The sequence below is a fragment of the Arachis ipaensis genome, chromosome B4 (assembly GCF_059453495.1).
Source record: "Arachis ipaensis isolate K30076 ecotype BB chromosome B4, ASM5945349v1, whole genome shotgun sequence".
Lineage (NCBI taxonomy): Eukaryota > Viridiplantae > Streptophyta > Magnoliopsida > Fabales > Fabaceae > Arachis > Arachis ipaensis.
This window is the reverse complement of record NC_142439.1, coordinates 75,165,628-75,181,488: the sequence shown is the minus strand read 5'-3', so window position 1 is coordinate 75,181,488 and position 15,861 is coordinate 75,165,628. Positions and strand designations below refer to the sequence as shown.

General features: G+C 37.3%; 2 non-coding genes across 2 annotated transcripts; both read left to right on the top strand.

Moving 5' to 3' along the window:
* Positions 1–3,591: 3,591 nt before the first annotated feature.
* Positions 3,592–3,699, top strand: LOC148567967 (small nucleolar RNA R71). Its single transcript, XR_015882626.1, has one exon. It is a non-coding gene; the product is annotated as a small nucleolar RNA R71 (small nucleolar RNA).
* A 4,293-nt stretch (positions 3,700–7,992) lies between these two features.
* Positions 7,993–8,100, top strand: LOC148567966 (small nucleolar RNA R71). Its single transcript, XR_015881729.1, has one exon. It is a non-coding gene; the product is annotated as a small nucleolar RNA R71 (small nucleolar RNA).
* The last annotated feature ends 7,761 nt before the right edge of the window (positions 8,101–15,861 follow it).

Sequence of the window (15,861 nt, the reverse complement as noted above, 5' to 3'; positions counted from 1 at the left end):
TTTCCAGTATTACCACCGGGTACATAAATGCCACAGACGCATAATTGGGTGAACCTTTTCAGATTGTGACTCAGCTTTGCTAAAGTCCCCAATTAGAGGTGTCCAGGGTTCTTAAGCACACTCTTTTTTTGCTTTGGACCTTGACTTTAACCGCTCAGTCTCAAGTTTTCACTTGACACCTACACGCCACAAGCACATGGTTAGGGACAGCTTGGTTTAGCCGCTTAGGCCAGGATTTTATTCCTTTAGGCCCTCCTATCCACTGATGCTCAAAGCCTTTGGATCCTTTTTATTTGCCCTTGCCTTTTGGTTTTAAGGGTTATTGGCTTTTTGCTCTTGCCTCTTGGTTTTAAGAGCTTTTGGCTTTTTCTACTTGCTTTTTCTTCTATTTTTTTTTTTCGCCTATAGTTTTTTTCTGCAAGCTTTGTTCTTTGCTGCTTTTTCTTGCTTCAAGAATCATTTTTATGATTTTTCAGATTATCAAATAACATGTCTCCTAGTCATCATTCTTTCAAGAGCCAACATATTTAACATTCTTAAACAACAACTTCAAAAGACATATGCATTGTTCAAGCATACATTCAGAAAACAAGAAGCATTGTCACCACATCAATATAATTAAGCTAAGTTCAAGGATAAATTCGAAACTCATGTACTTCTTGTTCTTTTGAATTAAAACATTTTTCATTTAAGAGAGGTAATGGATTCATAGGACATTCATAACTTTAAGACAGAGTTACTAACTACTAATGATCATGTAATGAAGACACAAACATAGATAAGCACTTAACATAGAAAATGAAAAACAGAAGAAATAAGAACAAGGAATGAATCCACCTTAGTGATGGTGGCGTTTCCTTTTTGAGGAACAAATGATGTCCTTGAGCTCTTCTATGTCTCTTCCTTGCCTTTGTTGCTCCTCCTTCATTGCTTTTAGATCTTCTCTGATTTCATGAAGGATGATGGAGTTCTCTTGATGTTCCACCCTTAGTTGCTTCCAATAATTGTGTGGAAGAAAATGTATCCCCTGAGGTATCTCAGGGATCTCTTGATTTGCAGTCAAATGTTCTACCACTGAGCTATAGACCCTTGATAGAAGCTTTTGTCTTCCCTTTCCTCTTTCTAGAGGTTTCTCTGGCCTTAGGTGCCATCAATGGTTATGGAAAAAACAAAAAAAGCTATGCTTCTACCACACCAAACTTAGAATGTTGCCCGCCCTCGAGAAAAAGAAGAAGGAATAGAAGAAGAAGAAGAAGATATGGAGGAGGTGCAGGGAGGTGTGTATTCGGCCATATGGGTGGGATTGGGTGGGAAAGAGATGTTGAATTTTGAAGGTAAGTGGGTGTATGGATGTGAGTGGTAAAGGGTTAATAGGGAAGGGTGTTTATTGGGAATAGAGGATGATTGAGAAGAGAGAAGAAAGTGAGTGGAGGTAGGTAGGGATCCTGTGGGGTCCACAGATCCTGAGGTGTCAAGGATTTACATCCCTGCACCCATTAGGCATGTAAAATGCCCTTGTACACAACTCTGGGCGTTCAGCGCCAGGTTGGTGCCCATTTTGGGCGTTCAACGCCCATTTGTTGCCATTTCTGGCGTTGAACGCCAGAACCATGCTTGTTCTGGGCGTTCAACGCCAAGATGTTGCCCATTTTGGGCGTTCAGCGCCAGAACCATGCTCTATTCTAGCGTTGAACGCCAGGCAGATGCTCCTCCAGGGTGTGATTTTTCTTCTCCAGTTTTTGATTCCATTTTTGATTTTTTTTGTTTATTTTGTGACTCCACATGATCATGAACCTATAAAGACATATAGCTAAGAAAAATATTGTTAGATAAATAGAAATTGGGTTGCCTCCCAACAAGCGCTTCTTTAATGTCAATAGCTTGACAGTGGGCTCTCATGGAGCCTCACAGATGTTCAGAGCATTGTTGAGACTCTCCAACACCAAACTTAGAGTTTGGATATGGGAGTTCAACACCAAACTTAGACTTTGGTTGTGGCCTCCCAACACCAAACTTAGAGTTTGACTGTGGGGGCTTGGGTTGACTCTGCTTTGAGAGAAGCATTTCATGCTTCCTCTTCATGGTTGCAGAGGGAGATCCTTGAGTTTTAAACACAAGGGAGTCCTCATTCCATTGAAGGACTAGTTCACCTCTATCAACATCAATCACAGCTCTTGCTGTGGCCAGGAAAGGTCTTCCGAGGATGATGGATTCATCCTCTTCCTTTCCAGTATCCAGGACTATGAAATCAGCAGGGATGTAAAGGCCTTCAACCTTTACTAACACGTCCTCTACTTGTCCATAAGCCTGTTTTCTTGAACTGTCTGCCATCTCTAATGAGATTTTAGCAGCTTGCACCCCATAGATTCCCAGTTTCTCTATTACAGAGAGGGGCATGAGGTTTATTCCTGAACCAAGGTCACACAGAGCCTTAAAGATCATGGTGCCTATGGTACAAGGTATTATGAACTTTCCAGGATCCTGTTTCTTCTGAGGCAATGTCAGTTGATCCATATCACTTAGTTCATTGATGAACAAGGGAGGCTCAACTTCCCAAGTATCAACGCCAAATAATTTGGCATTCAGCTTCATGATTGCACCAAGAAACTTGGCAGTTTGCTCTTCAGTAACATCCTCATTCTCTTCAGAAGAGGAATACTCATCAGAGCTCATGAAGGGCATAAGGAGGTTCAATGGAATCTCTATGGTCTCTAGATGAGCCTCAGAGTCCTTTGGTTCCTCAGAGGGAAGCTCCTTATTGACCACTGGACGTCCCAGGAGGTCTTCCTCCTTGGGATTCACGTCCTCTCCTTCCCTTACAGGTTCGGCCATGGTGCTTATGTCAATGGCCTTGCACTCTCCTTTTGGATTCTCTTCTGTATTGCTTGGGAGAGTACTAGGAGGGATTTCAGTGATCCTTTTACTCAGCTGGCCTACTTGTGCTTCCAGGTTTCTAATGGAAGACCTTGTTTCATTCATGAAACTTACAGTGGCCTTGGATAGATCAGAGACTAAGTTTGCTAAATTAGAAGTACTTTGTTCAGAGTTCTCTGTCTGTTGCTGAGTGGATGATGGAAAAGGTTTATTATTGTTAAACCTATTTCTTCCACCACTATTAAAGCCTTGTTGAGGCTTTTGATCCTTCCATGAGAAATTTGGATGATTTCTCCATGATGAGTTATAGGTGTTTCCATAAGCTTCACCTAAGTAATTCACCTCTGCTATTTCAGGGTTCTCAGGATCATAAGCTTCTTCTTCATAAGAAGCCTCTTGAGTACTGTTGGATGCAGCTTGCATTCCATTCAGACTCTGAGAGATCATATTGACTTGCTGAGTCAATATTTTATTCTGAGCCAATATGGCATTCAGAGTATCAATTTCAAGAACTCCCTTCTTCATAGGCGTCCCATTATTCACAGCATTCCTCTCAGAAGTGTACATGAACTGGTTATTAGCAACCATGTCAATGAGTTCTTGAGCTTCTGCAGGCGTTTTCTTTAGGTGAATGGATCCACCTGCAGAAGTATCCAATGACATCTTTGATAACGCAGACATACCATCATAGAATATATCCAGGATGGTCCATTCTGAAAGCATGTCAGAAGGACACTTTTTGGTCAACTGTTTGTATCTTTCCCAAGCTTCATAGAGGGATTCACCTTCTTTCTATTTGAAGGTTTGAACATCCACTCTAAGCTTGATCAGCTTTTGAGGAGGAAAGAACTTGGCTAAGAATGCCGTGACCAGCTTATCCCAAAAGTTCAGGCTATCTTTAGGTTGAGAGTCCAACCATATTCTAGCTCTGTCTCTTATAGCAAATGGGAAAAGCATAAGCCTGTAGACTTCAGGATCTACTCCATTAGTCTTAATAGTATCACATATCTACAAGAATTCAGTTAAGAACTGAAAAGGATCTTCAGATGGAAGTCCATGAAACTTGCAGTTCTGCTGCATCAGAGAAACTAGCTAAGGTTTTAGCTCAAAGTTGTTTGCTCCAATGGCAGGAATGGAGATGCTTCTTCCATGTAAATTGAAATGAGGTGCAGTAAAGTCACCAAGCATTCTCCTTGCATTATTATTATTTTCAGCTGCCATCTTCTTTTCCTGTTTGATAATTTCTGACAGGTGCTTGCTGGTTTGTTGTAATTCAGCTTCTCTTAGTTTCCTCGTCAGAGTCCTTTCAGGTTCTGGATCTGCTTCAACAAGAATATTCTTGTCCTTGCTCCTGCTCATATGACAAAGAAGAGGGCACAGAAAAATAATAATAATAGAGATCCTCTTTTTTTTTTTGTGAGTGAGGGAGAGATGTTAGTAGATGAATAAACAAATAGAAGGAGATGAGAGAGAAGAGAATTTTCGAAAATTATTTTTGAAAAAAGAGTTAGTGATTTTCGAAAATAGTTTTTGAAAAAAAAAATTAGTAATTTTCGAAAATTAAGATTTAAAAATTGAAATAATTAGTTAATTAAAAAGAAATTTTGAAAAAGAGGGAGATATTTTCGAAAATTAGAGAGAGAGAGAGTTAGTTAGGTAGTTTTAAAAAGGATAAGAAACAAACAAAAAGTTAGTTAGTTAGTTGAAACAAATTTGAAAAGATAAGAAGTTAGGAAGTTAGAGAAGATATTTTGAAATCAAATTTTTGAAAAAGGTAAGATAAGAAGATATTTTTGAAAAGATATGATAGGAATTAGTTTTGAAAAAGATTTGATTTTTAAAATCACAATTAATGACTTGATTCACAAGAAATCACAAGATATGATTCTAGAACTTAAAGTTTGAATCTTTCTTAACAAGTAAGTAACAAACTTGAAATTTTTGAATCAAAACATTAATTGTTATTGTTATTTTCGAAAATTTGATATAAAAATAAGAAAAAGTTTTTGAAAAATATTTTTGGAATTTTCGAAAATACTTAAGAATTTTGAAAAAGATTTGATCTTTGAAAAAGATTTTGAAAAAGATAAAATTTTCAAATTTTCAAATTTGATTTGACTCATGAGAGACAATTTGATTTTAAAAATTTTTGAAAAAGTCAACTCAAATTTTTGAATTTGATGAGAGAAAAAGGGAAAGATATTTTTTTTTATTTTTGAATTTTTTTATGATGAGAGAGAAAAACAACAAAAAGACTCAATGCATGAAAATTTTGAATCAAAACAATGAATGCATGCATGAATGACATGAATGTCAAGATGAACACCAAGAACACTATGAAGATCATGATGAACATCAAGAACATAATTTTGAAAAATTTTTAATGCAGAGAAAACATGCAAGACACCAAACTTAGAATTTTTTAATGCTGAAAAACAAGAAAAGACACAAAACATGAAATCATCAAGATCAAACAAGAAGACTTACCAAGAACAACTTGAAGATCATGATGAACACTATGAATGCATGAATTTTCGAAAAATACAAGATGCATATGCAAGTGACACCAAACTTATGATATGACTCAAGACTCAAACAAGAAACACAAAAAATATTTTTGATTTTTATGATTTTCTAATTTTTTTTGGATTTTTTTTTTCGAAAATTTTTGTGAAAAATAAAAATAAGGATTCCAAAATTTTTAATATGAATTCCAGGAATCTTGCATTCTTAGTCTAAAGCTTCAGTCCAGGAATTAGACATGGCTCACTAGCCAGCCAAGCTTTCAATGAAAGCTCCGGTCTAAAACAATAGACATGGCCAACGGCCAGCCAAGCTTCAGCAAACATAGATACCTCTCATGTATACAACAGCTGATATTTCATCCAACTTCATATACTTATGAGTGGAAGCCTCAGTCCAAAAGAATTTAGACATGGCTTTACAGCCAGCCAGGCTTCACATGCTTCATGAAACACAAGAATTCATTCTTAAAAATTCTGAAGAAAAATATATTTTTGAAAACATTTTTATTTTTAAAATTTTTTTGAAAACACAAGAAAAATTTTTGAAAGATTTTTGAAAAATTTTTGAAAACAAAATAAGAAGAAAATTACCTAATCTGAGCAACAGGATGAACCGTTAGTTGTCCAAACTCGAACAATCCCCGGCAACGGCGCCAAAAACTTGGTACGCGGAATCGTGATTACACTTTAATTATGTAAAATTCATTGCTCTTTCTTTCCCTGGAAATGGCGCCAAAAACATGATGCCAAGACCATGGTTCACAACTCCGTGTAACTAACCAGCAAGTGCACTGGGTCGTCCAAGTAATACCTTACGTGAGTAAGGGTCGAATCCCACTGAGATTGTTGGTATGAAGCAAGCTATGGTCACCTTGTAAATCTCAGTCAGGCGGATATCAAACAGTAATGTGGTTTTCGAAAATAATTAATAAAAGAGGGATAGAGATACTTATGTAAATCATTGGTGAGAATTTCAGATAAGCGTATAGAGATGCGTTTGTTCCTCTGAACCTCTGCTTTCCTGCTATCTTCACCCAATCAGTCTTACTCCTTTCCATGGCTGGCTTTATGTGATACATCACCACTGTCAATGGCTACTTTCGGTCATCTCTCGAGAAAATGATCCAATGCCCTGTCACGGCACGGCTAATCGTCTAGAGGCATCACCCTTGTCAATGGCTTCATCTTATCCTCTCAGTGAAAATGGTCAACGCACCCTGTCACGGCACGGCTATTCATCTGTCGGTTCTCGATCATGCTGGAATAGGATTTACTATCCTTTTGCGTCTGTCACTACGCCCAGCAATCGCGAGTTTGGAGCTCGTCACAGTCATTCATTCATTGAATCCTACTCGGAATACCACAGACAAGGTTTAGACCTTCCGGATTCTCTTGAATGCCGCCATCATTCTAGCTTACACCACGAAGATTCCGATTAAGAGATCTAAGAGATACTCATTCAGTCGAAGGTAGAACAGAAGTGGTTGTCAGGCACGCGTTTATAGGGAATGATGATGATTGTCACGTTCATCACATTCAGTTTGAAGAGCGAATGAATATCTTAGAAGCGAAATAAGATGTATTGAATAGAAAACAGTAGTACTTTGCATTAATTCTTGAGGAACAACAGAGCTCCACACCTTAATCTATGGAGTGTAGAAACTCTACCGTTAAAATTACATAAGTGAAAGGTCCAGGCATGGCCGAATGGCCAGCCCCCTAAAACGTGATCTAAGATAGCATACAACTGATCAAAGATGGTCAAAAAGACGCCTAATACAATAGTAAAAGGTCCTATTTATAATAAACTAGCTACTAGGGTTTACAGAAGTAAGTAATTGATGCATAAATCCACTTCCGGGTACCACTTGGTGTGTGCTTGGGCTGAGCTTGAGTGTTGCACGTGTAGAGGTCCTTCTTGGAGTTCAACGCCAGTTTTTGTGCCAGTTTGGGCGTTCAACTCTGGTTTTGGATCCTTTTCTGGCGCTGGACGCCAGATTTGGGCAGAGATCTGGCGTTGAACGCCAGTTTGCGTCGTCTAAACTTGGCCAAAGTATCGACTATTATACATTGCTGGAAAGCCCAGGATGTCTACTTTCCAACGCAATTAGAAGCGCGCCATTTCGAGTTCTGTAGCTCCAGAAAATCCACTTTGAGTGCAGGGAGGTCAGAATCCAACAGCATCAACAGTCCTTCTTCAACCTCTGAATTTGATTTTTGCTCAAGTCCCTCAATTTCAGTCAGAAAATACCTGAAATCACAGAAAAACACACAAACTCATAGTAAAGTCCAGAAATGTGAATTTAACATAAAAACTAATGAAAACATCCCTAAAAGTAACTAGATCCTACTAAAAACATACTAAAAATAATGTCAAAAAGCTTATAAATTATCCGCTCATCAGCGTCCCATAACTCACAGGATTCCGTTCAGAAGTGTACATGAACTGGTTATTTGCAACCATGTCAATGAGTCCCTGAGCTTCTGCAGGCGTTTTCTTTAGGTGAATGGATCCACCTGCAGAATGGTCCAATGACATCTTTGATAACTCAGACAGACCATCATAGAATATATCCAGGATGGTCCATTCTGAAAGCATGTCAGAAGGACACTTTTTGGTCAGTTGCTTGTATCTCTCCCAAGCTTCATAGAGGGATTCACCTTCTTTTTGTATGAAGGTTTGAACATCCACTCTAAGCTTGCTAAGCTTTTGAGGAGGAAAAAACTTGGCTAAGAAAGCCGTGACCAGCTTATCCCAAGAGTTCAGGCTATCTTTAGGTTGAGAGTCCAACCATATTCTAGCTCTGTCTCTTACAGCAAACGGAAAAAGCATAAGCCTGTAGACCTCGGGATCAACCCCATTGGTCTTAACAGTATCACAGATCTGCAAGAATTCAGTTAAGAACTGAATTGATCTTCTGATGGAAGTCCATGAAACTTGCAGTTCTATTGCATCAGAGAAACTAATTGAGGCTTTAGCTCAAAATTGTTTGCTTCAATTGTAGGGATTGAGATGCTTCTTCCATGTAAGTTGGAATTTCGTGAAGTAAAGTCACCAAGCATCTTCCTTGCACCTCCACCATTGTTAAATGTTTCGGCCATCTCAACTTCTTTTTCAAAAATTTCAGTAAAGTCCTCTTCAGAGTGTTGTGTTTTAGCTTCTCTTAGCTTCCTCTTTAGAGTCCTTTCAGGTTCCGGATCAGCTTCAACAAGAATATTCTTGTCCTTGCTCCTGCTCCTATGAAAAAGAAGGAAACAGAAAATAATACGGATCCTCTTTGCCACAGTAGAGAGGTTCCTTTATGTGAGTAGAAGAGAAGAAAAAGAATTCGAACACAGAAAGCGGGAGAGGGTTCGAATTTTCCACAGAAATGAAAAGCTTAAGAAAGAAATTAGTCCATTCATAAGAAGAAAGACATGAATCCAACATTTTTTTTAAAAGAACAACAATTGCATAAACAATGTAGTATGCTAAACCAAATTCAAATGAAAAATAAATTAAGTGAAGTTTGTCAAATGAAAATCAACAGAAAAGATGCAAAAATCTTTCTTTTGAAGAATACCTAAATACATAATCAAATAAAGATATTCGTAAAAATTGTAATAAAATTATTAGAAAATCAAGTTATATTTAAAGTGAATATATTTCCATAAATCAGTGAAGGAACAGGCGAGGTATTGAAAACAATTAGTTTTAAACTGTATCAGGAACTTTCAAAGTTTATATAGAGAAGTGTATATCAAATCAAAAGCGGTTTTGTTAAGATTCGAAGAATGGCTGTAATTATCGTCAAATAAGAGGAGAACTAAATCACAATTTGTTTACAAAGGAATCGGAATAAGAACTTAAAAAGGTATACTGCATCAAAACATGTTCAAATGTATATCAAAGAATACATGACTCAAGAGGAAGTGCCTAAATAAAGAAGGTAAATACACCAAGGGTTTTAAGCAGACATACGCAGTTAGGATCAAACAAGAGCACACGTGAACAAGAGGGCAGGATTGGAAGATAATCCAATCACATTCCAAGAAAAGAACCGCAAACAAAAACCTTAGAGCATACCAAGCAGGAACAAGATACATGATATTCGCAGAGTTCAAGATACCTAACCGAGTAACTTCGAGAAATAATTTCTAACGTTCCCAAAACCTGCGACTCGCATTATCTATGACTCGCATATCTTCTATGATAACCCATTGGTACTTCCATGTACATAATTCACTAGTGTTAAGCCTGCCAAACATAATACCAGGAATTATGCAATGCAAGACTAATGGCATTAATCAATAGACCGTCATGTGCATAAAGCTCTAATTCTCGTTATCTGAACGAGACCTATTACATGACAGACGCTTAGAGTATGCAATTGAAGAATAGTCGGTCCATTCCTCAGGCTTTATAAGAAGGACCTCTTTGATACCATAATGTAACACACTAACTATCAAAATGTCACGCTTCCGGCTGCGCCACTCTGATAGCTTGGGTATTACGACCACTCTTATAATATTTAATACTAAAATATGAGCCTGTTTAAAACTTAAATCATATTACCACCCAAAAGACTTTTTAAAAGATAACATACATCCATACAAATATCAATACTTACAAAGGAAACATATATATAAACATATTAATAATTTTACAAGCATTACATAATCAAATCCCTATCCTTCTTATAAAAACTCGTAAAGATAAAGGCGAGGGAAAAGTAACTAATAACTAAAATAATAACATCGAATAAACAAAACGCAATAAAACTCTTCATAAGCCTCGTCATCCATCTCCTGAAAAGATAAAGCTGTAGGGGGTGAAAACCTAACAACACGGTCTCACCACAGAGTTTTCAGAATTGTCATAAGAAGATATTTAATAAGAAAATTGTTTTGGAACTCAGTGATTATCATTGTCTTATGAATCCTTTGAAAACCGATAGTTTAACCACCAAAAATTCAAAATAATTTTAAATAAAATCAGTTAATTATCCAAAAATTAGAAACTCACTTTTCAGGTAAAAAGATCTTAAAAGTTTTCTAACAGTATGAATGACCAACCTGTTCCAAGGATGGGTTCATTAAGTCTATGCTGAACCAGCTTGATATTTCATACTTTACTAAACCACAACACAAACTAAACATGGCTTCAGGCCTAAACAGCTCAATCAACATCCAATTCACTGTAACCCAACCAATTTCAGTCACAAACACAAGTAGGGACAATCAAGCAGTTCCATCAAGTAGAGCAATTAGCAATCACATAGATGCATATGATGAATATGCACACCAAGTATAATATGCATACCCAAACAATGTCACATAGATGCATATGATGAATGCCTACTGATGAGCGGATAATTTATACCCTTTTTGGCATTGTTTTTAGGTAGTTCTTAGTATATTTTAGTTACTTTTTATTATATTTTTATTAGTTTTTATTCAAAAATCACATTTCTAGGCTTTACTATGAGTTTGTGTGTTTTTCTGTAATTTCAAGTAATTTCTGACTGAAATTGAGGGATCTGAGCAAAAATCTGATTCAGAAGCTGAAAAAGGACTGCAGATGCTGTTGGATTCTGACCCTCCTACACTCGAAATAGATTTTCTAGAGCTACAGAAGCCCAATTGGCGCGCTCTCAATTACGCTGGAAAGTAGACATCCTGGGCTTTCCAACAATATATAATAGTTCATATTTTTCCTGAGATTTGATGGCCAAAACCAGCGTCCAAAGTTAGCCTAAAACTTTCTGGCGTAAAACGCCAGAATTGACACCTTTTTTGGCGTTAAACGCCCATTCTGGTACCTAGGGTGGCGTTTAACGCCAACTTTGGGCATATGAACGTGAAAGCTTAAAAGCTCAGCCCAGGCACACACCAAGTGGGTCCCAGAAGTGGAATTCTGCACTATCTGCACTTAGTTACTCATTTTCTGTAAACCTAAGTTACTAGTTTAGTATAAAAACTACTTTTAGAGATTTATTTTGTAACTTATGACATTTTTACATTTCATATTGTACCTTTGATGGCATGAGTCTCTAAACCCCATAGATGGGGGTGAGGAGCTCTCCTGTGTTTCAATGGATTAATGCAATTACTACTGTTTTCTAGTCAATTACGCTTGATTCTATTCTAAGATACTCACTCGTACTTCAATATGGAGAATATGATGATCCGTTACATTCATCATTATCCTCAACCCTATGAACGGGTGCTTGACAACCACTCCGTTCTATCTGAGCTCAAGGTAGTCATTGAGCGACAGCTTGAGTGCGTATTTCTTGGGTTTCTAATCCACGGACCGAGTCTGGAGGTTAGAACCTTCGTGGTATAGGCTAGAATCAATGGCAGCATTCTTAGGATCCAAAAAGTCTAAACCTTGTCTGTGGTATTCCGAGTAGGATCTGGAAGGGGATGACTGTGACGAGCTTCAAACTCACGAATGTTGGGCGCAGTGACAGTGTGCAAAAGGATAATGGTCCTATTCCGACGTTAGTGAGAACCGACAGATGATTAGCTGTGCGGTGACATCGCTTGGTATTTTTCATCTGAGAGGATCATACAGCCTGCTATGGAAAGAGGCCATGCGTGTTTGGAGAAGAAGACAATAGGAAAGCAGAGATTCAGATGACAGAGTATCTCCGGAACCTCAGCCTGTTCCCCATTACTGAATCACAAGTACTGTTTAGTTCATGTTATTTATTTTCATAAATATAACCACTATTATCATTAATCTCCTGACTAAGATTTACAAAATAACCATAGCTTGCTTCAAGCCGACAATCTCGGTGGGATCGACCCTTACTCACGTAAGGTATTACTTGGACGACCCAGTGCACTTGCTGGTTAGTTGTGCGGAGTTGTGAAAAGTGTAATCACAATTTCGTGCACAAAGTTTTTGGCGCCGATGTCGGGGATTGTTCGAGTTTGGAGAACTGACGGTTTATTTTGTTGCTTAAATTAGGAAAAGTTTATCTTTTTGGTTTAGAGTCACTAAAATTGAGTCTTCTATTATTATTTTTGATTAAAATTTTAGAATCCTTATTTTCTTTTTCCTAAATTATTTTCGAAAAATTTTTAAAACCAATAACTTCATAATTCAGTCTTCTGTTTGAGTTTAGTTTCATGTTTTAAGTTTGGTGTCAATTGCATGTTTTTATTTTTCTTTCAATTTTTCGAATTACATGTTCTTAGTTCTGTATTGATCTTCAAGTTGTTCTTGTTTATTTTCCTTATTTGATCTTTAAAATTTCTTGTTTGGTGTCTGTTGCTATTTATCTTATACATTTTCGAATTATTAGTGTCCAAAATATAAAAATTTTTAAGTTTGGTGTCCTTTGTGTTTCTATTTTCTTAAATTTTTTTTAAAATTTGTTCTTGGTGTTCATCTTGATCTTCAAAGTGTTCTTGGTGTTCATCTTAACATTCAAAGTTTTCTTGTTTGTTTTCTCTATTTTGATATAAAAATTCTAAGTTTGGTGTCATTTTATTATTTTTCTCTTTCCTCATTAAATTGAAAATATCTTTTCTCTTTATTTTAATTGAATTTCTTATTTTTACTTTAAAAAATTCAGATTTTAATTTTAATTTTTTTTATCTTATCTTAGTTTTAAAATTTCAAAATTCAAAATCTTTTTCAAAAATCATATCCAAAGTTTTTCAAATCTTCTTAATTAATTAATTGTTTTAGTTTTCGAAATTTATGTTTTATTTTCCAATTATTTTATTTTATCTTATTTTTTATTTATTCATTCAGATTGTTTTTAATTAAATAAAATAAAAAAAATAAAAATATACTTTATTTGCAATTCACATCAATTTTCTTTTCTCCATCATGGACCTAAGTGGAAATGAACAGTCCAGAAGGACTCTGGGTCATATTCTAACCCCATTACTGCTGCATACGGGAGTAGTATCTGTATACCCCCCATCAGAGCAAGCAATTTTGAGCTAAATTCTCAGCTCATTATCATCGTGCAGCAAAATTGCCAGTATTCCGGTCTTCCACAGAAAGAACCTACTGAGTTTCTGGCACAGTTTTTACAAATTATTGACACAGTACGTGATAAAGAAGTGGATCAGGATGTCTACAGATTATTACTGTTTTCATTTGCTATAAAAGATCAAGCTAAGATGTGGTTAAATAACCAACCCACAACAAGCATAAGAACATGGAAACAGTTATCAGACAAATTCCTGAATCAATATTACCTTCCAAAAAGGATGACACAGCTAAGGCTGGACATCCAAGTCTTTAAACAAGAGGATGATGAATCCCTTTATAATGCCTGGGAGAGGTACAGAGGGATGCTAAGGAAATGCCCCTCTGAAATGTTTTCAGAGTGGGTGCAGTTAGACATCTTTTACTATGGGCTTACAGAAAATGCTCAAATATCTCTAGATCACTCAACTGGTGGATCTATACATATGAGAAAGGCAATTGAAGAGGCTCAAGAGCTCATTGATACAGTTGCTAGAAATCAGCATCTATACTTGAGTAGTGAGTTCTCCCTGAAAGAACTGGCTAAAGTAGTATCTACTGAACTTAGTCCTCAAGAACAAGTTGCTGAACTCAAACAGCAATTGCTTACTATAACAAAACAGTTCGCAGAATTCAAAGAGATGCTCCAAGACACTAAAAATGCTAACTAAAATATGGAAGCACAATTGAATCAGACAAGACAGCAGCTATCTAAACAGATAACAGAAGAATGCCAAGCTGTTCAATTAAGGAGTGGGAAAACACTAAACGTATCAATCCAAGGTAGCAGGAAGCCAAGAAAGGAACAACTGAAAAAGGATAACCAAACCACTGCCCAAAACCCTCTGAGGACAGTAAGAGCCCAGAGAGAAATGATTCTGGCATTCAAACGCCAGAAAAGGGTGAAAAAGTGGCGTTAAACACCCAAGGGACAACCAATTCTGGCATCCATATGCCAGAAAAGGGTGGCAATCTGGCGTTAAATGCCCATACAGTCCCCAATTCTGGCGTTCAAACGCCACAAAGGGGTCAGACACTTGCAAGTGCTGATAACAACCCCCTTAAGCAGGCTTCTCCAACCACTTCTGTAGGAAATAAGCCTGTAGCAACTAAAGTTGAAGAATACAAAGCCAAGATGCCTTATCCTCAGAAACTCTGCCAAGCGGAACAGGATAAACAATTTTCCCACTTTGCAAACTATCTCAGGACTCTTGAAATAAAGATTCCATTTGCAGAGGCACTTGAGCAAATACCCTCTTATGCTAAGTTCATGAAAGAGATCTTGAGCCATAAGAAGGATTGGAGAGAAACTGAAAAAGTTTTTCTCACTGAAGAATGCAGTGCAGTCATTCTGAAAAGTTTACCAGAGAAGCTTAAAGATTGGTGCACGAATTGTGAATCACACTTTTCACAACTCATACCACTAACCAGCAAGTGCACTGGGTCGTCCAAGTAATACCTTACGTGAGTAAGGGTCGATCCCACGGAGATTGTCGGCTTGAAGCAAGCTATGGTTATTTTGAAATTCTTAGTCAGGAAATTAATAATAAAAATGGTTAGGTTTATGAAGAGTAATTAACATAAAATAAATAATACTTGTTGTACAGTAATGGAGAACAGATTGAGGTTTTGGAGATGCTCTGTCTTCTGAATTTCTGCTTTCCTACTGTCTTCTTCTTTACGCACGCAGGTTTCCTTCCATGGCAAGCTGTATGTTAGTGGATCACCGTTGTCTATGGCTACCATCCATCCTCTCAGTGAAAATGGTCCAAATGCGCTGTCATCGCACGGCTAATCATCTATCGGTTCTCACTCATGTTGGAATAGAATCCGTTGATTCTTTTGCGTCTGTCACTACGCCCAACACTCGCGAGTTTGAAGCTTGTCACAGTCATCCCTTCTCAGATCCTACTCGGAATACCACAGACAAGGTTTAGACTTTCCAAATCTCAGGAATGACCGCCAATAATTCTAGCCTATACCACGAAGACTCTGATCATGAACCAGGAGGCTAAGAGATACACACTCAAGCTAGTGCAGATAGAACAGAGGTGGTTGTCAGGCACGCGTTCATAGGTGAAAATGATGATAAATGTCACGGATCATCACATTCATCAGGGTGAAGTGCGAGTGAATATCTTAGAATAGAAACAAGCGTGTTTGAATGAAAAACAGTAGTAATTGCATTAATTCATCAAAACACAGCAGAGCTCCTCACCCCCAATCATGGGGTTTAGAGACTCATGCCGTCAGAAATACAATGTGAAGTGTAAAAATGTCATGAGGTACATAGTAAGTCTCTAAAAGTAGCTTTTATACTAAACTAGTAGCTAGGGTTACAGAAAATAAGTAACTAAGTGCAGATAGTGCAGAAATCCACTTTCGGGGCCCACTTGGTGTGTGCTTGGGCTGAGCATTGAGCTTTACACGTGTAGAGGCTTCTCTTGGAGTTAAACGCCAAGTCGCAGCTTGTTTGTGGCGTTTAAC